Source organism: Ambystoma mexicanum, chromosome 5q (genome assembly GCF_040938575.1).
Source record: "Ambystoma mexicanum isolate Mex_15411 chromosome 5q, UKY_AmexF1_1, whole genome shotgun sequence".
NCBI classification, from domain to species: Eukaryota; Metazoa; Chordata; class Amphibia; order Caudata; family Ambystomatidae; genus Ambystoma; species Ambystoma mexicanum.
Genome location: NC_090933.1, coordinates 676,402,882 through 676,425,763, shown reverse-complemented (window position 1 = coordinate 676,425,763; position 22,882 = coordinate 676,402,882). Strand labels below are relative to the sequence as shown.

At 49.9% G+C, this 22,882-nt stretch overlaps 1 protein-coding gene across 1 annotated transcript in view; it reads left to right on the top strand.

Moving 5' to 3' along the window:
- Nucleotides 1-22,882, top strand: part of MYBL1 (MYB proto-oncogene like 1) — an 898,417-nt gene that overhangs the window by 776,295 nt on the left and 99,240 nt on the right. The gene's annotated exons all lie outside the window — the stretch shown is intronic.

Sequence of the window (22,882 nt, the reverse complement as noted above, 5' to 3'; positions counted from 1 at the left end):
GCTGGAAGCGCCGGGCTCATAATGCTTGGGTGGACTTACCTGCAGCAGACCATGCTGCTTACTTGCCTGCCAGTTGAGCCTCTGATCCTCTTCTGTTTGGAACTACTTTTCCTGTTGGGTGGGGCAGGAGCCACTCCCTAGATTCAGAACACTGGAACTCTTCTGGAAAGCAGGAACTCTTTTCTTACCTAGGCGTGGCTGTGGAAGGAGGCACCTAAGCACTACAGGAGGCTATTTAAACCACACCCGATGGATGAATCTTGCTTTGCGTTATTCTGCATCCTCTGCAGCAGAACGCTCATCGTGTCTTCTGCATCTGATCCTGGGCCTAAGGAAAAAGGCTTACCATCCTGAATCCAGTCTTCAGCAACACCTATAAAGACAAGAAAGAACAGGTTAGCATTACGGTCTTCAGTGACAGCTCTTCACTTACCTGGTCCATCGGCTGTCACCAACGCCTCGCGCTGCATTCCGGCATCTGAAAGACAAAGGCTTACCTACTCTTCGTGCGCTCCGGAGGTCTTCACACTGCATTCCGGCATCTGAAAGACAAAAGCTTACCAACTCTTCGCACGCTCCGGAGGCCTTCGGCGCTGCATCCCGCATCTGAAAGACAAAACAAGGTGCGTTTAAAGACATTGGGGAACTTTAATACTCACGTGCCATTACTCCTTTCCACATCTAACCCAGTGGGTATTCCGGCACCCTGCAGCCGTTCCGAACTTGTACCTGCAAAATAAAAAGACAGTTAGAGTGCATCGTGAAGCAGGCAACAAGCGCTTACTTACGTGCTTCCAGGCGCTTCTATTCATCACACGGGCTCCATCTTCAACTCACTTCAGCCCGTCATCCGCCATCGCCGGAACCCTGCAAAACAAGAAACATCATTACTAAAGACTTTAAAGACATTAGAATTACTCGAAACTTACCGTTCGTGCAGTAAACGACGGACAGCAGTCCTCTGAAGTCAAGAGGCCTGCTCCCCTTATCCAGTGAAGAAACTGGTTACAGCACCCTGCCCCGAGGCAGATGGAGAGCACGGCGTTCCCTTATCTAAGGTGAGAGCGTTAACCTTTGGGGTTCTACAGGAGAAGAGAAAGGGAAGAAGAGAGAGACATTCAATAACCCAGTTCCTTAATCCCATATTTTCTATCTGCAGACATCTTACCCTTCAAGTCACACATACAGTGCACAGAGGTCCAGCCCAAAGAGCCAGCCGTGTGTTACACATCACCTTTGCAGATACGGTATACGCCCAGTCAAGACCGGCGCCTCTACGGGAATCAGGTGAGCGTTACAGAACGCAAAGCCTACCACAAAACTCCCGTCCAGGCGCTATGGAAACCTCGGATACCGACCAGCTAGCCCAGTTACTTGGGGAACTAAGGGCAGAAGTGCATGCAGCCCGTCAGGAAACGAACGCTTTAAGAAGGGAACTGATTGTTTCCAAGGAGCGAACAGATGATCTCGCTAGACAATTGCTACAGTCACAAGCCGGACAGACCCCGTTACCCGCATCTGGGGGAAATCTTCCTTCTACATCCTCTATGAATCCAGTGCAGATCAACCTACCTGGGAATGTACCTCTGGCTCCGCCCGAACGATTTTCTGGTGACCCAAAGAGGTTTGCAGTATTTATCAATCAGTGCCGGTTGCATTTCTTATGCCGGCCAGCAGCCTTTCCAACTGATAAAGCTAAAGTAGCTTTCGTGCTTTCGTACCTTAGTGGCAATGCGGCAGACTGGTCGATCCCTCTAGTAAATCAAGATGATCCGGTCCTACATGATTTTCAAGCTTTTCAGCTCAGTATGGAAAAACTGTTCGCAAGACATTCACAGGGGCAGGCCTTTGACAATGAGCTTCTTTCGTTGCGACAAGGTAATCAAGACCTTTTGGCTTAAATAGCGTCTTTCAACAGACTGATAGTGGAAACTCAATGGCCTGAGGACAAAAGGATTACGCTGTTTTATAGAGGTCTACGTGGAGAGCTCAAAGATGTGTTAGCCCAAGTAGTGAATCCCCCACAAGATTGTTCGGACTATATAGACTTAGTCGTTCAAATAGATCACAGACTGCAGAACAGGAAGGCCGATCGTTCCAAGTTTGATGCTCGAGTATTTTCCAAACCGCCAACTCCTTCCAAAGGAGTAGACCCCGGGGAACCCATGCAAATAGGGGGTCTGAAAGGTCCTCTAACACAAAAGGAGCGAGAAAGGAGAAAACAGTTGCAATTATGCCTCTATTGTGGAAACTCAGGGCACTTTCTTCGAGACTGTCCGGTGAAACCTGCCAAGAAGGCAGTAGGAGCTGCAGTTACCAAAGTTACAAACTCTGAGCAGGGAAACGACCTCGCCCGACAAGAATAGAGGTCCTCTTGCCGAGCGTGAAAACCAGTTCCGTGACCTCGCATTTCGTGATACCTATGGTCCTCATTAGCCCTGAACATCCGGATCGATTACATGCGATTGAAGCTTACGTCGACAGCGGTGCCATCGGCAATTATGTGGATCATGAAATGGTTTTGAGGATGAATCTGACTCTTTGTCCAAAGGCTGTAAAGGACGTCATTACTACGGTGGATGGTACGGAGATAGCCTCCGGACCAGTAACGCATACCACCCAAGAAGTGACGCTAGTAAGTCAAGATGGACTCCATGAGAAGATCGTGTTTGATGTGATCAAGGCCCCCCAGTTCCAGATTATTCTAGGAATTCCTTGGTTAGAGAAGCACAATCCTCAGATCGATTGGCGAGCAAGAACGGTCCAGTTTCCAGAATGTGTCTCTACTTGTCACCCTCCACCTGGTGTTGCACTGGCAGCAATTTCTTCAGAGACTCCCCAGTTACCTCCCGAATACCTAGAATACCAAGATGTTTTCCGGAAGGATCAGGCTAACTCTCTACCTCCTCATAGGTCTTATGACTGCCAGATAGACCTGATACCTGGATCTACTCCTCCTTGTAGTAGAATTTATGCCCTCACCGAGCCTGAGAACCTTCACCTTCGACAATACCTGGATCAATACCTGGCAAATGGGTTTATTCGTCCTTCCAAGTCCCCTGCTTCTTCAGCTTTGTTCTTCGTTCCAAAAAAGGAAGGAGACCTTAGAACTTGTATAGATTATCGCTCCCTGAACCAGATCACCGTTAAGAATAGATATCCGTTACCTTTGATCCCTGAACTCCTGGACCAAGTCAGAAAAGCATGCATATATACAAAGCTGGATCTTAGAGGAGCTTACCACTTGGTACGAGTAAAAGAGGGCGATGAATGGAAGACGGCCTTCCGCACCAAGTATGGACTATTTGAATATCAGGACATGCCCTTCGGACTTTGCAATGCCCCGGCCGCCTTTCAATATTTTATGAACGATGTCCTCAGAGAGCTCATAGATGTGTGTGTTGTTGTTTACATTGACGACATCCTCGTTTATTCTTCATCGGAATCTGAACATCGGAAACACGTGAAAATGGTCCTCGAAAGATTGCGTCAACACAAGCTTTTCGCTAAGTTGGAAAAATGTGTTTTCAACGTGACTGAAGTTGAATTCTTGGGATTCATATTATCACCTGGCGGAGTGCGTATGGATTCAAAGAAGGTCGATGCAGTTCTCAAATGGCCATCACCATCCTCCGTAAAAGGTGTGCAAAGCATGTTAGGCTTCGCTAACTTTTACCGCAGGTTTATCCCCGAATTCTCTCGAATAGTCCAGCCCATCACTGCCTTGTTAAAGAAAAACAAACGTTTTGAATGGTCTACCGAGGCGGAACAAGCTTTCCAGGATTTGAAGACTAAATTTATCTCTGCACCAATCTTAAAACACCCTCGCCCCGAACTCCCCTACATCGTGGAAACTGATGCTTCAAGCCTTGCCATGGGGGCAGTTCTATCACAAAAGGACCCGGTAACCAATCAGTTGCATCCCGTGGCATTTTGGTCCCGCAAATTCTCGCCTCCTGAAATCAATTACACGATTACTGACAAGGAACTTCTGGCTATCAAGTCTGCCTTTAAGGCTTGGCGGCATTATCTGCTGGGGGCCCGACACACCGTTACTGTGATTACGGATCACCGAAACCTGCAATATTTGAAAACCGCAAAAGCCCAATCCTCTAGACAACTCCGTTGGGCATTATTCTTTGCCGAGTTTGACTTCATAATTACATATCGACCTGGTACAAAGAATGGTAAAGCTGATGCCCTTTCTCGGATGGGAGTGGAAGAACACTTGATCAACCCTAAACCTGTACCAATCATTCCCGAACAAAGAATTCTGGGTGTAATCGCCACAGAATCCATAGAGGAAGTTAAGGATAAGGCCAGGCAACTTGTAACTCCAGCAGACATACAGAATTGGCATCTGCAAGGAAAGGACTTTGCAGTAAAGGACAACTTATTGTATTTCCAAGAACGATTATACCTACCCAGCACAGATTTACAGAAAAAAGTAATCTCTTGTTATCACGATTCTTTAATGGAAGGACATCCCGGTTTGGCCAAGACCTCAGAAAAGATCAAGCGCTACTTCTGGTGGCCGTCTTGGAAAAAAGATATCAGAGACTTTATAATGTCCTGTGGAGTATGCGCCCAAAACAAGAGTCAAAAGGAAAGACCAGCAGGCCTCTTACGCCCTATTGACATCCCACCTCGCCCTTGGCATACGCTTTCTATGGACTTCATCACCGATCTACCTCCATGCTCCGGATACAATACGATTCTAGTAATCGTGGACTTATTCTCCAAGATGGCGCATTTCATTCCGCTCAAAGGCTTGCCAACAGCAGCAACTCTGGCCCGAGAATTTCTCGAAAACATCGTCCGACTGCACGGTTTTCCTTCGGTTCTAATTTCGGATCGAGGTAGTCAATTTATTTCTCATTTTTGGCGAAGTTGCTGTCGGTCGGCTCAAATTGATGTGAGACTATCGACCAGTCACCACCCTCAGACCGACGGACAAACCGAGAGGACCAATCAAACTCTGGAACAGTATTTACGCTGCATGCTGCAACAAACTGAAAAAACTTGGAAAGACATCCTTTGGATAGCCGAATATGCCTACAATAACTCTGTCCATTCGGGAACTGGGAAAACCCCGTTTTTTCTTTTGTACCGCAGTCACCCTCGAACCTCGGAGTTGGATCCACTCCAAGATCTTGAAACACCAGCAGTAGACTACCTGCATTCTACAATCACCCAAGCCTTTAAGGAAGCTGTTTCTCACCTTCAAAGGGCTAAAGAACAATACAAGAAAGGAGCAGATCAACATCGGAAGGAAGCCCCTCAATATTAAGTAGAGGATCAAGTCTGGTTATCCACCCAATATCTACCTCTAAAAGGGCCACGCACATTCAACCCAAGATACCTTGGTCCCTATTCCATCACTACCATAGTAAACCCAGTAGCGGTCAAGTTGGACTTGCCCCCGCACATGAAGATACATCCGGTCTTCCACGTCTCTCTATTAAAACCCGTGCAACCTCAAACCCGACTAACTAAATCTCCAAAACCTATCGTAGTTGATGGAGAACTCGAGTTTGAAGTCAAAAGCATTCTGGACTCCAAGATCTCCAAATCTAAACTAGTTTACCTAATTGACTGGAAAGGCTACGGCCCCCAAGAGAGATCCTGGGAACCTGCTGAATATGTCCACGCTCCTCGCCTAATCAAGATTTCACCGAACATTTCCTGACAAGCCAAAACCCCCGGAGAAGCCCGGTTTGGGAGGGGCCTTGAGGGGGGGTACTGTCATGATCTCTGCTTCCAAAAGGTCAGGGTTTTCCCAACTCCCTTGGAAGCAGATCCATAACCCAGGTTCCGAGTGCCAACCAGTCCCAATTGGGACCTTTTGGACCCAGTCCTGGCGCCAGTGGCACCAGGCTCATAAATATGCCCAGTCCCAGCGCTGGAAGCGCCGGGCTCATAATGCTTGGGTGGACTTACCTGCAGCAGACCATGCTGCTTACTTGCCTGCCAGTTGAGCCTCTGATCCTCTTCTGTTTGGAAGTACTTTTCCCGTTGGGTGGGGCAGGAGCCACTCCCTAGATTCAGAACACTGGAACTCTTCTGGAAAGCAGGAACTCTTTTCTTACCTAGGCGTGGCTGTGGAAGGAGACACCTAAGCACTACAGGAGGCTATTTAAACCACACCCGATGGATGAATCTTGCTTTGCGTTATTCTGCATCCTCTGCAGCAGAACGCTCATCGTGTCTTCTGCATCTGATCCTGGGCCTAAGGAAAAAGGCTTACCATCCTGAATCCAGTCTTCAGCAACACCTATAAAGACAAGAAAGAACATGTTAGCATTACGGTCTTCAGTGACAGCTCTTCACTTACCTGGTCCATCGGCTGTCACCAACGCCTCGCGCTGCATTCCGGCATCTGAAAGACAAAGGCTTACCTACTCTTCGTGCGCTCCGGAGGTCTTCACACTGCATTCCGGCATCTGAAAGACAAAAGCTTACCAACTCTTCGCACGCTCCGGAGGCCTTCGGCGCTGCATCCCGCATCTGAAAGACAAAACAAGGTGCGTTTAAAGACATTGGGGAACTTTAATACTCACGTGCCATTACTCCTTTCCACATCTAACCCAGTGGGTATTCCGGCACCCTGCAGCCGCTCCGAACTTGTACCTGCAAAATAAAAAGACAGTTAGAGCGCATCGTGAAGCAGGCAACAAGCGCTTACTTACGTGCTTCCAGGCGCTTCTATTCATCACACGGGCTCCATCTTCAACTCACTTCAGCCCGTCATCCGCCATCGCCGGAACCCTGCAAAACAAGAAACATCATTACTAAAGACTTTAAAGACATTAGAATTACTCGAAACTTACCGTTCGTGCAGTAAACGACGGACAGCAGTCCTCTGAAGTCAAGAGGCCTGCTCCCCTTATCCAGTGAAGAAACTGGTTACAGCACCCTGCCCCGAGGCAGATGTAGAGCACGGCGTTCCCTTACCTAAGGTGAGAGCGTTAACCTTTGGGGTTCTACAGGAGAAGAGAAAGGGAAGGTCAATACAGTATTTATATTTTCAAAAATATGTAATTCAGAGTGATCAACTAAAGGTAAAAAAATATATATACATTTGGTTTAGCAAATGAATGTGTACAAACAATAGTAATTTACACATAAGGCCATCATAAAAAGCAAAGGAAAAAACCAAACAATATGTTCTTATGTTCAGGTGTGATTTCCAACTCTACGCGTTTCGGGGAGACTCCCCTTTTTCAAGAGCAATAGAAATCTGCAATTACATATATACATACAATTATTAATCACCTTTTAAATAAATGAAACCTCAAAATCAATTAAACAAAGCATTCACATTATTCATTTCTAACTTAATGCAGAAAGAGAAAAAGCTAATTCCCTATATGTTTTACTTGATGGTTGGTGAAGCATAATTCTAACATCGGTATGACTCCAAAAGAAAAGAACTAAAAAAGCAATAGTGTAAAAAGTTACCTCTACTGTGTCTTTATATGTAGTCTATCCCACTGAATGAATATTATGTAAGTCAAGAATATCCACAGCTGTCTTCAAATCTATGGGGAATCCATCAAGGATATCTAATTTAGACAGGAGGTCATGCTCACTAATCAAAAATCCGAACAACAAGTCCTGATTCAACTAATCGTCAACCAAAGATGTTTAAACCAAAAATAGATAAATAAAGACCCTAGTGCTTATGGTGTGCAGGGGACGGGAGTGTCTTTAAATTTAGACAGTTTTTCTGAATGCCTGTGAGCCTGATTGGCTGCCTGCCTGCATGAATGCCCTTCTGTGTGAATGGCTGATTGAGCCTGGCTCAGCCAGAGTGAACGAGGGACAGATGTGCATATCTGGGGACCTCTCACTTATCAATTTGTTCAGGAGCTGAATTCGAAACTTGAAGCTCATCCTTGAAGCCCAGCTGGAAATAGACTGCTGCTGCAGTCCTTCAAAGTAATATAAAAGCTGTTGAGCCTGTCGAGGACTGATCCAAGAGAGGACCTGGCTAGGAGACCTCTCCCCGACCTACGAGGGACCTTCGTGCAAAAACTGCTGTTGTTCATCAAGGTACCCTCGAAGCCAGTTCTGTGAGTCTGACGTCCAGAGAAGGGGTCTGCAGAGAATCATGAAGAGAGTGCTGGGACATCGAGGCCATCAAACTCCATTGGCGTGAACCGAGGTTCGGAAGATTTCCGTGGCCGCTGGAAGCCAAGTCGAATCGTGTTGCCCAGAAGCGGGGACACCTTGACGCCATGCTGCTTGACGCCCAGAGCAGAGAAAGCTCCACTTTTGCCTAAGAACATTTGACAGAGGGCTCCCTTGCCATCTCTGTCGACCACTTTATCCCGCCTGAAAAAGTCGAGGACGCTGGCTACCGCGGAAAGTCCGCCGGTGGGTTTCCAGGCAGCAGAAGCTGACAAAGACCTCCCGAGGACAGTGACAGAGTGAAGATCCGAGGTGCAGCCCGTGGTCGAGTCCCGATCGCCAAAGCCATCCTGAGGTACCTGCTGTGGCTGCAGCACCGACAGGCAAGAGGACTGCCAAAGTCGACTCCTGCTCCCGCTACTGGGCCTGCATTCATCACCGAATTTTATTTGCGGCACTGAATACTTTGCATCGAGGTCTACCGCACACCTCCGCTTCCCAGGACTTCCACCATCGAGGAAACGAGTCGAAGAGCACAGCGAAGATCGAAGCTGCTGTGTCGACACCAGCGTTCCATTTTTCCTCTAGGTTCTCGATGCCCAGGGGCTCCTGCTTGAAAGGGAGTACCCCCTCGAAGGATCCCGTTGACGAACCATCGTAGAAACTCTTCTAATTCACGTACATTGGGGTGGTCGAACTTCATCTACCCCAACTTGATGATGTTGTCCCTGTACAACCATCGAAATATCCCAAAGTGCGCCTCGAGCAGCCCAACTGTAGGCCGGCCCTGCAGCCACATCCCCAGGTATTTCAGGAAGTACAACGCAAGCGGGATCAAAGGGTAATACCCTGCAGTCTCCCGCTTGCGATTAGAGTCACTCAGCCCAGCAGAACAAGTTTAGATTCCCACTTGTTTACTCACTTACCAGCACCTTGAGTCTACCTCCGACGTGCAGTTTTCAAACGCCGGCAGATTCCTTCCATTCTCTCAACCACTGAAATAAAGGGGGGGTCGAGGAGCTCCTCCTTAGTAATCCGAGCAGAGTAACTGTTAGGGAGAATTCTCTGTTAAGGCTAATTTCACGAACCTAGTGAGTCCCCCAACAGCTTTGCTGGATTTTTGGGGTTTATTTTTTTTCCTGCTAAGAGTGAGACTCTTTTTTTTCTCCCACTCTTAGACATGATTTGAGATATCCTTTGACTTTGTAATGTGTTTTATGGGCTATGGGGTCTTTTACTCAATAGGGTTTCATGTGGTTTTTGGTAAGTGTGTTACACAGCACCCTCAGTGCAGTAACACAGGGGTGTCATAGTGACCCCCAAACATAGACTCCATACCCTGGGACTGACTACTGTCTCCCAGGGCATGTAAAGTCACCATTGACTTCACTAGTCTTAAATTGGGAACAGAACCAGTACAAACCATCATATTGTGGAAGTACTGGTAGGGGAAATTAGATTGCCCCTGGGTCTGTTTTTCGAGGGAGCAATGTGCAGTCCCCCCTCGTCGAGTTTCTGGCTGGTGGCAGTGGTTACCACGCGAAATATTCCTTAAGAATATTTACTATGGGATTTTCCCATTCATTTTAAACGCACCACTTTTTGGTGCAATGTTAAAGATACCGCCGGGTTATTTATTTAGAACTCGGTTTTAAAATGGCATTTGTGTTCGCCTCTGTAACTCCAACCCAAGTCGAGCCCTTTGTTCCACTTTTTGGCGGGCTTCTCCACAGAAGCCTCCAAAAGTGGTGCCACTCTGTCTGGGTATACAGGATGTGTGGGAGGGGGGTTTAGGCACCCTGGACTGAGTTGCCTCGGCAACTCAAGTCGCACTCTTGTGTGATTGGCCCTGGCCCAGTGGTGAGCCACCCGGCTCACCACTTAGCATGTTTGAGTGACAGCTAGGACTGATTTCTGCATAAAAGCAGGGCTTTGGGGACTGGGACTTCAGACGTCGCCACAGGACCTAAAGAATCCGAAGAGGGAGAATCTGAGCCGATCTGCAACGACGACACCACCGGTGGAGCCCTGCTGAACCGACTCACCACTGCTTCCAACGACAGAGATCTTCATCCAGAAGAATCTTCTTCCTTTGACTGGTGGGGATAACCTGTTTGCCCGCCTTTTTGCCTCCCCAGATCATCTCGTGGCCACCTTGCCTGTGCCAAGCACCCCGGCAACCGGGATACCACGTTTTACCACTACCGCGAATAAAGGGGTAGTACCTTTTAACCGGAGAACCCCGCGGCTGGTTTCTTCCCTGGCAGTGCAACGACCTTCAGCTTTCCTCCACGTCGAGATCTTCTCTTCCTCTGGACGACGCCGCGACTTGCACTCACTGCCAGGAACAACTGCCCCCGCTGGAGGATTCTCCCCACTTTCAAGGTACTTTGTCCGCCTGGCCTCCCTCGCAACGTTCTGTGTGGGGTGTCTCGAAAATCCTCAACTTACCTCTTGGGTTGGCCCTAGGCTGGCTAACTGAACTTTTCTGAGCTGAACTAATTCATTTTTAAACTCTCTGCAAGACTTATCAAGCCTTTTAAACTGTGTGATCTTGGGCGCATTGGTGTTCTACTCTCTAAGAGGGAGCCGGGCCTCTGAACTTTTTGCTCACAAGTAGACTTTGACTTTCCTGCCTTGCTGAGTGCTTCTAAAGTATTGTGTTGTGTGCTTTTCTAATTTCTGCCTTTTCCCTCCCTTTTTTGATAACTTATTGTAGTGCCATCTTTAGTTAAGCGCTCACCTCTGTCTGAAAATAAGTGGTGTTAACTAAGACTTGTCTAATAAGGAATAAGGGATGTATATATATTAATAGTGACTGTGTTTTGGACTTGCTTACAATAATAGTGCTGGAGTGTTTCTAAGTGTGTCTTTAAATAAATAATTCTATACTTTGATACCAAAGCTATTGTCAGTGTTTGCTTGTGCTACTGTATTTTGGTACATATCTTGTATACTCTATATACTGTCAAACTCTTCTTGAGAGAAGACTGGCTTCTCAGCCACAGATACCAGGTAAATCTGGGTGGTACAGACTGCTACCAATTGGGTTTACTGCCAACACCTGTAGTCTTAAGCCTTTTGCAGTGGTCCCTAAGGGAACTGCACAGGTTTCTGCCTAACAGTAACGTCCGGTGGCAAAGGATGAAAAGGATCAGAGTGGACCGCCGTGAGGCCACAGAGCCCACAGAGCCCGAAGACCCAAAGACTCTGCTTCCAGACTCTGCAGCCCGCTTCGCAGTCTGCTGCAGTATTTGTAGAACAGGCAAAGAAAGAGGACTGGGCTCTTCAAACAGTTTCCAAATGCACACGCTGGTAGAGCACACTGCCAGTAACTGCCACCCAAAGACTCTGCTTCCAGACTCTGTCATTCTGTCTGGCATTGTTTCCTGGTTCTAGAGCAGGTTCTCCCCCGCGTTCCGTTAAGGGGAGCCAATATAGGCTGTGGCGTCAGCAGGGTTTTCGAAGAAGTGTGCCCTTTCCCCGTGTTGAATGCGTACTTTTGCAGGGAACATTAGAGCATAGGGGACATGTCTGGATTTCAGTACCCTCTTGACCGCATCATATGATCTTCTTTGAGCTTGGACACCGACTGCAAAGTCGAGATAGATATGGATGTTGTTGGCTTCGTAGCAGAGCATCCCGCATTCCCTTGATAACTTTAGGGTGTGGTCTCTGTCTCTATAATTAAGCATTCTTGCAATAATGGTACGTGGTGGGCTCCAGGTTTGGGGACCAGGGCCAACGTGCATTGTGCCCGCTCAACCAAAAAATGTGTAGAGAATTTACCTTTTCCAAATAGAATTTTCAACAAATCTTCTATGGAAGGTTCCATGAGTCTCCTTCATGCGGCCTCTGGTACTCCGGTAATCTGTACATTGTTCCTTCTTGGCCATAATTCAAGATCATCGCATTTCCCTCGGGTCTTGCTTAGGCTTTTAGTAGTGTGATATCACGGTCGTGCGGGCTCACTCTGTCCTCCACTGTACTTTTTTAAAAAAAATTTTTTTTTTTTTTTGGCATTTCAGATAACAACTCAAACAATGCAACATGGAGCCCTTCCCCCCAACCCCCCCGCCCCCTGGTACGCATACAAAGGTAGCCTTAGAGAACCTAGAGGGTAAGTCAGACCACAAAACCGTTGCTCTGCATATAATCCATCCAGTTTATCCACCACACCAGTGGAGGTGCAGCGTCTAAATTGTACAGTCCATATTTCTGGTTTCAGGGATCAGACGGAAACCCAGCATCAGCATCAAGTTCCATGGGAGACCCCTGCATAACAGGAGACACAGAATCCTCTCTTCCCGACTGACTGAGAAGGTACACTATATACGCATCCCACATACGACTGTCACTCTGATGATCTCCTCGCAGCACTCCCCACCACGTCTCCATATCGTTACAATACAATATGTCCCCTGACCATTGTTCAACCGTCGGGCCCCACCTTTGTTTCCACCCCATGGCCACCCGGCGTTTTGCCAAAATCAAGAGAAGACCCACCAGTTTCCTAGTCTCTCTGGGTATCTGTCTTGTATATCCCAACAGGGCCACTACAGGGTCTGGTGCGAGTCGCTGCCCCATAACATCCCCGATTACCCAAAACACCCTTTGCCAAAAGTGCACCATCTCCACACACTCCCAAGCCACATGTAGAAAACCTGCCTTCTCCTGACCACATCGGAGGCAGGCCCCCGACCTCTGAGGAAAGTAGCCCTGTAACTGAGCTGGGGAATAGTAACCTTGATGCAAATATTTTAAGTGGATCAACTTATAGTTCGAATTAACCGCCCCATTCTTGGTCATCATACAACAGTACTCCCGGACATCAACTGGTATTTCCTGCCCTAAGGACCTTTCCGACAACCCCTTCGAGGATAACCCAGCACTAGACCTGCCTCTCAACGCCAATCCATACAATTCAGAGAGTATATGCCTCGCTATGTCTCCCCCTATCATCCTATCAAGCATCACGGCCACTCCAGGTGGTTCAGGAAAGGTAGGAAACAGCTGCTGTAGCGTTACCCTCAGTCTATAGTACAGAAACACATCCAGTGCCGACAGAGCGCCCCTTTCCTTCAGTTGATTGACAGAGACAAACATCCCGTCAGGGAACAGCTCTCCCATGTAGTTACACCCAGCTGCTTCATCATAGCCACATAACCCTCCTCACTAGTCAGGGGAATCCCAGGGATAAACAATGGTGGGAGTCTCAGTGAATAGAGAAGACCCCCACTGGGAGCTCTCTCCAGTAGCGCCCAAGCCCAGCATGTCAGCCCCACCAAATTCCGGGGGTTCCGGGAGCGGCTCGGGGCTGTCAGAATGACCGATCTCAACAATGCTGGGGACGCGATTGATCTCTCTATCTCAACGTGTCTATGTTCCGCTGCCATTCCGTACCAGTACCGAAGATAGCTGGCCTGCGCCACTTTATAGTATAACTCAAAATCAGGCAGTGCCAACCCTCCCTCACAAACTGGCGCCGTAAGCTTCTCCCAGGAAACCCAAGCTTTCTTGCCCGCCCAAATGAACTGCAACACTGATGACCGGAGGTCCCGAAAGTATTTTTGGGACACCCTTATAGGCACGTTCAGAAACACGTACAAGAATTTGGGGAGAATAGTAATTTTAACCACCGAGATCCTGCCGTATAGATTAAGCGGGTGTGAGGTCCAGCTCGCCATCGCTCGTTTAGCCGAATCTTGAGCTTCCACATAGTTCCTAATATATACCACCCTCTCTTCCCTCGCTACCGTGACCCTCAAATATAGAGTACTGTGTAGATCCCACTGGAATCCCCAATTATCCCGAAAGTGAGACACCCCACCCGTCAATGGGAAAATAACTGATTTACTGGCGTTTATACACAGCCCGAGAGTTCGCCAAAGCGCTGCAGATCCGACATAATCGGGTCTAGATTGGTTTCAGGATGACGGATGAACAGGACCATGTCGTCCGCATATAACGATATAACCACCTTATGGGTATGCATCTGAACCTCTCGCTGTAAATGAAACTCACGAGCCCACTCCGCCCAGAGCTCTATTTTATTTATTTATTTTTTTATTTATTTGCATTTATAAAGCGCACAAAACTGCCCTGGGGCATCGTGGCGCTGTTACAGCAGACTTAGTCTTGAACACAAACATAGGAATATGTTTACAGATGTAAGTTCACCAGGGCAAAGAGCAAAGGGGATAGCGGGCAACCCTGGCGTGTCCCCCGCTCAAGCGGTAGTACCGTGGTGTTCCGCCCATTCACCCTCACCCTAGCTACCGGGTCAGTATATAGAAGTGACACCAGGGATATTAAGAACTTGCCCAGGCCCAGCCTCTGTAGAACAGTAAATAGAAACAGCCACTCAACTGAATCAAATGCCTTGGTGGCATCCAACAGGACCGCCACCACCGGGTCCTCTGCCAGCAACGCCGACATCAGGCCAAACATCCTATGCAATCCGAAAGAGGTTGACCGACCTGGAATGAATCCCGCCTGGTCCGCCCTCACCAAGGTGGGCATCAGCGGCGCTAGGCGTCTCACTATAACTTTCGCCAAGATCTTATTATCTAAATTGATAAGTGAAATTGGGTGATATGATGAACAGTCCCCCCTGGCTTCCCGGGTTTCAAAAGCACGACCACTACGGCTTCCCTAAGTGTGTCTGGTAAGCGCCCCATGGATATTGCCTCCTGGTACATTAACAACAAGCGCAGTGCCAAACCTCTCTGCGTAGCACTTATAAAATTTGGCTGTAAAGCCGCCAGGGCCTGGAGATTTCCTGCCCGGCAGAGATTTAATAGCGTCCACCACCTCCTCCAATGTCACCGGACCATTTAGCCCCTCCCTATGCTCCTCTGAACACTAATATAACCCCATCTCATCGAGAAACGCCTCCAAATCCACCTGTGTCGCCGTTAACTGTGATGAGTACAGGTGGCTATAGAATTCCTCGAATTCAGGGGCGGTGCCCTCGTCGTCATAATGATCAACTCCTCTCCCGTCTGTGATCACTGTCACCCTATTATCCCACCCACCCAATCGAGTTAACTTAGCGAGTGACCGTCCCGGGGCCGGCCCTTCACCATATTTCCGGGGAGCCGCTTTATCCCACATACATTTAATCTCTCTATGCACTAGTGTCTGATACTCCTGCAATTTCCGCTTGATGGCACCCTGCTGAGTCTGATTCGGAATGGGTGCTCCCTCTTGTAACACCCGTATGTCCTCCTCTGTATCAGCCAGATCTTTCCGTAGCTTTTTCAGGATCCCCAGCTCCTTGGCTATACATTCACCCCTAATCACACACTTAAATCCTTCCCACAGTACACCAGCAGAAGCCACCGACCCATCATTGACCTCAAAGTATGCATCTATGGCCTTCGTCAATTCCTCCTTAAAGGCCTTATCCGTAAGCACTTCACTCTTAAACCTCCAGGGAGGCCTTACCCTGTCCTGACCCTCCAAACGGAGCAACAAAAAAACTGGAGCATGGTCCGACAGAGTGCGGACCAGAATACCCACCCCAGCAGACAGACCCATGGTTGCCCGTGACACCAGGAAATAATCTAGTCGAGCCGCCGAACTATGCAGTGCCGAGTAATGTGTGAATTGGCTTACTCCAGGGTTCCTCACCCGCCAGATGTCTTCAATATCCCACACTGGGCACATACCTCATAGTTTAATAGAAGTCCTATTACCTGAGCGCACTGCGCTCCCCATTCTATCTAAGGATGCGTCCAAAACAGAATTAAAGTCCCCAGCCCAGATGATCTCCCCCTCGGGAAGTGTCCCCAGTTGCCGCTCTATCCAGTCTATGGGCTCTGTGATGTCTTGGTTAGGTCCATAATAACATATCAATGTATATAATCTCCCCTGGATAACCCCCTGCACTATCAAGACCCTACCCTCTGAATCTTTCACCACCATGACCAACCGAAACCCCACCGATTTATGCACCAAGATACTTACACCTCTAGAATAAGAGGAATAAGAAGAGAAATATCTATGGCACCCCCAGTTTTTTACCAAACTTAGATTCAGATTCTGGTGTCAAATGGGTCTCTTGAAGGAAGGCCACCCCAATCCTACGTCGTTCAAAATACTGCAAAACTTTCTGGCATTTGGGCAAACTGTTAAGACCCCTGACATTCCAGGTCATGAAATGTACTGTTGCCATCTGCAGATGATTAGCCGCACACTCCCCCTGCTCCAACAGACCCCGCGGGCCTCCAAGCTCCCAGTGCGTAGCGTCGGTCCTCCCTTCCCCCCTCCCACCTCCCCATTCTACCGACAACCCCCCAACTCGTCAGTGGTCGCTCCTAGCCCCACCCCACCCCTCCACCCCCCTCAACGAAGGCCCCCCCCACGCTGGAACCCCCAACTTTCCAGCACCCCAACATCCACCAACATATTCATAAACAGCTTGCGCGCAGGGGGCAACTACGAGCCCAAGCTCCTTTGCACCGCCACAGGATAAGTGTCTCTACGTTGGGATCCCTCATGAACTGCCCAAAACGACGGCAACATCACCAAGTTACTTCTATACTAAATGGTGTCAGGCCTCCCCCATCCGTGATCTAGGAGACCTCGGCAATATGTCAAGAAAAGAGGAGGCTTCCTCCGGAGACTGAAAAAACAATGACTTTCCCTCGTGAACCACCCGTAGTTTGGCAGGGAATAACATCGCATATTGCAGACCTTTGTCCCTCAATCGCTTCTTAACTTCCAAAAAGGATTTCCTGGCAGCCTGCACTTTATCAGAAAAGTCCAGGAAAAGCTTGATCACATCCCCCTTAAAAGACAAAGTTCCCTTCTCTCTAGCTTTCCGGAGTGCTACATCCCTATCCCTATATCAATAGTCGGGCAATCAGCAGACGAGGCAGAGCTCCTGGGATCGGTCTCCGGCCACTGGGGCTCCTGTGTGCCCTCTCCACAACACAGAGTGGGGAGAAGTCGTCTGAGCCCAAGGTTTCCCGCAGGATTTCCTCCACCAATGCTTCCATGTCTCTTTGACCTGTCGACTCAGATAAACCGACAATTCGTATATTATTCCGGCGGGATCTCGATTCAAGGTCATCCTGCTTCTCCCGAAGCTCTCTCAGGGCTTTCCTGGCTCTGACATTTCCCCGGAGACCGCCGTTGCAACACCTTCTACTCCCGACAGGCGCCCCTCCGCCTCATTCAGCCTTTCTCCATGCTTGTCTAACCTGACCTGCATGTGGTCCACCTTGCAAGTCAGGGTTTCCAGCTTACCATCCAAAGATTGTATCCCAGTCTGTAGCTGTAGTAGCATAGCCTTAATGTCCTGAAAAGCAGCCACCGGATCTGGCTCGGGCCCTATGCCCCGGCGTCTGTACCATCTCGCCCATCGAACTACCACTCTTGGCTTGCGCAGACATCTCAAAATTTAATTTGGACTGCTGTTTACCCCCTTTCCCGGGCTTGGACATGATTGGTGTTAAAACCGGGACTTAGTAGTACTATGCAGGGTGTAATGGCCAAGGCCACCGGAGCTCCCGTCCTCTGATCCAGGGGCCCGGGGGCCCAGCAGGAGTCCTGTACCGGGTAGGGGAGTAATCACCAAGAACCCCCAGGACTCGTCTCTCCCAGAGAAGGATAACCACAGATTGCTCTGAACAAATTCTTGCCCAACTCCACACTGTCCAGCTGGGACCTTTCCACCTAGCAGCACATCACCACGACTGCCGCTGCGCTCAGCCTCGCGTTGCACCGCAGATCCCTTACAGTCCCAAGCATACCAGTAGCCGAGTTGCCAAGAGCTGGAAAGGTATGGGAAGAAGAATGCCCCCGAGCAATCATCAGACTAGAGAGCGTTTTGCAAGTGGGCCATATGTTTCCCCTGTCATATGTACACATAAGAGGACTCCCGGCAGGCCAACCATGGGAAAAACAGCTTGAGGCACCCTGCAGCACTATTCAAGCAGGTCTCACAATAATCCAGCGGGCGCACAACGCCGTCCTCGGGGCAGGTACCAGATACCCCCAGCGTAAGTCCTTCTGGGAGCCGGTGGATCCAGCAAGTTTGCCCCAGCACTCCTCACAGTGCCCCTGCCACTCCACACAGGTCCAGCCACCAAGCCCTCTATTTACAGGTCTGCCGACGCACGCAGCTTCCCAGTCCACCAGAATCCTTATAACGTGCGGGCCACCACTGTAGTAAACATCGCCTGTCGTCGGCGAGATAACCGGCCTCCCACGACTGCTATTTGTCGGAGCAGGTCGCCACACAGCAGGAGGGGTGGGGTGCCCCAGGGCCGGACGGGCAGTGTCACCCCACCTGCCCCGGGACCCCCACCAACGGCGGGTATGCAACCCCCCCCACACCCCTAGAGGTACACGGGGGGCAGTAATCGCCGCCGGCTCCCCGCTCACCTCTTCGCGGCTGTCGCAGCTGCCCGCAGCCCCAGCATCTTCCAATGTGCGGCCGCCGCCGTCCACGATGCTACGGCGCCACAATCCGTAGATTGGCTATCCCGCCGGCCTCGACCGAGCCGACACTCTCCTCCTTTGTCTGCTCCCTCCGCCGAACGACGCCCCGGCAGGCCACGCTCTGAGCCACCGACGTCCGTGCAGAGGAGGGCACCTCACTCTGCTCGCCACCTGCAGCTGCCTCTTCCTAGACAGGGACGTCGTGGAGCCGCCCCGTCGCTCCTCTGCAGGCCCGCACCTCCCCCACTCTTCTTTGGAGCGGGCGCCCACTACAGCCTCATACAGTTCGTTCAGTGCCCTGCCGGCCTCAATGCGACTCCAAAATGATCACCACGGAAGCCTGACACGATACAGCCTCTAATGCCGCCAAGCAAACAGGAGAGCCTCCGCAGAGACCGCCGGATAGCATGCCGGATAGGAGATGTGCTGGAGAGCTTCACGCCCCGCGGCCATCTTGGTCGGGCTCACTAGCGCCCCCATCCTCCACTGTACTTATTCTGGGCTCTGCCTCGTTGTTACACCCAGTCTCTTTTTCTAGCTTGGATTGTAAAGAACTGATGGTTGCTACAATATCAACCAATTTGACATTAACCACCATGAATCCGCTTTGCATAGCAGTTAGTATTCGGTCGTCTCGAGTATCATTATTCGTTGCGCCGGAGGTTCCCGCCTGTTCTGGCGTTGCCCGTCTGGAACCTGGGTCACGATTTCTGGTGAATGAGTCCATTGGGCCACGTTTCTTCCCGGTTCCTTTGGTCATATTGCTCCACCTGTCTCTTTCCAATTACCACTATTGAGACCGAGGGAGTACCCTCCCTCTGCGTCAAGGTTTCTACCACAGGATTAGTTACCCACGGCAGGATATGGTACACAAAACGTCCCCCGGGAGGGTGATGGAGCTGGTCGTGGTTCATCTAACGTGGCCTTGAGTGCCTACAGAATGTCACCAGAGCTACTGAACAGGGCATAGGTCGCAGTGCAGTCCCAGTGGTATTCGCCAGCAACCGCCAGTGGCCACACCGGAGCGGGGTGGGGGCCGCCACACTCCCCGCATGGAGTAAGGCAGTGCACACAGTGTTGCGCAGTCGCTACCAGCTTATCTTAATGGTTGTGGGCGTCAGATCTTGCCCTGTGTCAGCAGTCCCATATGATATCCTATGCCTTTGCTGTCTCCTAATCAGTTAAGGATTTATGTCACTAGGTCGTTGGCCATGGCCCAGCAGTGAAGTGGGAGCTAGCAGTTCATTCCTTTTCACCAGTGTTGTAGAGACTTTGTTCCCTCTATCCCTTGAATATGTGGTGTTTCGGTTTTACCTGGGGGATCATCCAGCTCCTCCAAGTGTGGCAATTCCTCCACTCGTTGGTCTCTCTGTCTACACAGGCTGGCGTACGGGCCCAGCCGCCTCTCCCCGTGCCGTATCGGTCCGTGGGCGTAGTGCTCTTCCTCGTCCCCCAAAGTTGGATGGAGCTGCACCGCGTTGCACAGCTAGCTGTATCCTTTAGAATGCAGTCCCGGCGGGCCTCCAATGTGTTGTCAGCTCTGTATCACTGATGTCCTCAAAGGGAGCTGGTGCCAGATCCCAGGGACTCACAGGGGATCGAGCGGAGGGTGCCGAGGATGTTGCGACGGCTCATGGGCCCCTGTTTCAACAAGAGCACCGTTGCTGCCTCCGTCCCACTGCGGCACGTCTGCAGGTGCAAGCATCGGCCAGCCTCTCCATGCCGGCCCGCCAGTGCAAAGTCAAGTGATTATCAGCCCCTACCATTGTAGCGGGTCTCCGGTGCCGCTCCGCCTCTCGCCTTCGCCCGGGATTAGCACCTTGACCAGAGAGGTGGTCGGCGCAGCCCACAGGATCGTGCCAACCCTCCCCCCACGCAGGCCGCTGCAGCACTGCACTCAGTTGAAAGGATCTCTTACTTTGGCGGAAGTGACCGTCGGGGCCAGCACACGCACAGCACCGCCCGCTCCCTCAGCAGTTCGTTTCTTCTCTTCTGCACATCCGAGGAGAAACGGGACTTGGACACAGAGTGCGCGAGGTCACCAGCTGCTTCTGTATACGCTTAAAGTTACTGGAACAGGCACGCAAAGAATGTAGTAGAGTTCAGGATTTTGCCGGGGACGGAGCTCGTATTTAAGTCACCATTTCTCTTGCTGCTCATCAGCGCCCCTCGTTGAACGTTTTAACCAAGAAGCAAGGCTTTTTGAACATTTATAGACTAGGCCTGTTAACCCTTTATTACAGGTTGCCCAGGTGGGGGGGGATCCTCACACAGAATTGTGTATCTATATCTAAAGAAAGCATTCTGCCATTGTTTAACCTTAACCTGCCTTCCTTATTGTCTATATTGATACACCTTACTGAAAGATTTGTATGCTCTATAATAACTGTCAGCAGTTGATGCATTTTAAAGGAAGGGCAGATCATGTGGCAAGAAGCCACGAAAATTAACCTTTGCCACACATGTGGTTTAAGACAATTGTGCACTACTGTGTTTGCATAGTTTCACAAGTTGGGGAGGAGGTGTGGGGATGGGTAGTTGGGAGGGGGTTTGAGGAGGGGTAGTTTCAGAAGGGGTATTGGGCCACCAGTTCACTAATACGTATGCATATGTTAATACACTGGGTTTTAAATTTATAAACATATCTGGACATTCATTTTTTTTGTGGTAGTGTGGTTTATTATTTGTGCAGTCTCACATGTCCAGGTGATACAGTGTATGTATCTGGCTGTCAGTCAGGGTCCAGGGTGTAGCCCTTGTGCGGGGTATGGGTGGTTGCCTGCAGGGTGCTACCTGCTGCCCCTTGTTCCTCTGCATCAACATCATCCCCCTCCTCTTCCTGTCAGCCTGTTGCCACTGTTGCAACTCCTGCTCATTGATGTGCATTCCTGCATGCAGAGCTTCCAGCTCCATGGCTCCTACTACGAGTGGCAGCATGGTTGTTTTGGAAGGTTTGTGGGGTGGGGTGTGGGTGTGAGTGTGGTCCTTTTCAATGTTCAGTGCGCATGGTGTGCAGGTTGGCTGATTAGGGCCACCTGTGGGCAGTTGTTGTACACATGAGCCTGTTTACCGCCTGCTCCGCGTTGCCTGTATTTCCGGCACGGTTTTCAGGATGGCCCCGCCATTTTGGTGCCAGTGTATCCGTGCAGACAGCAGTCATAATGCTGCCTTGGTACCACTGCGCTGGTGTTTCCGGCACAACCTTCAGGGTTCCCATTGTTACAGATGACGGTGCTGTATGCTACGGTCGCACAGTGGACGATGTTGGCGGCAACATTGCTACCGGCATCACGACGTGTACTGCGATGGTACGGAAACCATGCCGGTAATCAGTGTTACTGGCACAGTATTTCCAGACCGCCATACTTCTAATGAGGCCCATGGTCTCGGAGTTTCATCTCTCTCAAAAGTTTCATCTTCCTGTATTCCAGGCAGAGAAACCATTCTATCGGCTAGACCTGGAACATGCCCTCAGCTACTCTGTCTCTTGGGCGAGCGAGACTAGGAAAGATGACCAAGTTTTCATTGGCTACGCTAGTGCTCGTGCTGACAAGCCTGTGACCAAAGAGACCCTGTCAAGGTTGATCATTCTCTGCATCTCAGGAATGCTGTAATCTGGCTGGAAAGGATTTGCCTGAGGGTCTCAGAGTCCCTTCTACCAGAGGAGTGGCTGTCATCTCTGAGGAGAGTCCCTGTATTGAACATCTGCCAGGTGGCAACGCTGGCGTCTCTGCACACGTTTGCTAAGCATTATTGCTTAGATTCCCTTTCAGGCCAGGACGCCCGCTTTGGGAGTGTAGTCCTCAGAGTTTTCTGGTCTAAGTGGTGTCATTGCTCTCCTACCTCCTCCAGATTTTCATACAGCTTTGGGAGTTTATGATACATGAGAATTCTGTGGGAGGAAGGAATCCATGAGACAAACAAATTACTTACCGCTATGTAATGTTCTTTCTAATGGATGTTTCTCCCACAGATTCCTCATCACCCTCCCAACCTGCCCCCCCACCCCCAAAGGCAGATAGCTAATACACCATCGGTTCAGTGGTCCCTCGGCATCAGATTGCTAGGGAAAAAGGGTGGAACTGAGGTCACAGTGTACAGTACCGCTATATGTACTGGTCCTGATTTCATGTCCGGTGCATTGAGGCATCGTGCGTGGCTTTCTCTGCGCCCTGACTAACAGAAAGATTTCAGGAGAACTGGCTCGCTGTGGACAGTATATCTTAGATGAGGAATCTGTGACAGGAACATCCATCAGAAAGAAAATTACAGAGAGGTAAGTAATTTGTATACCAGG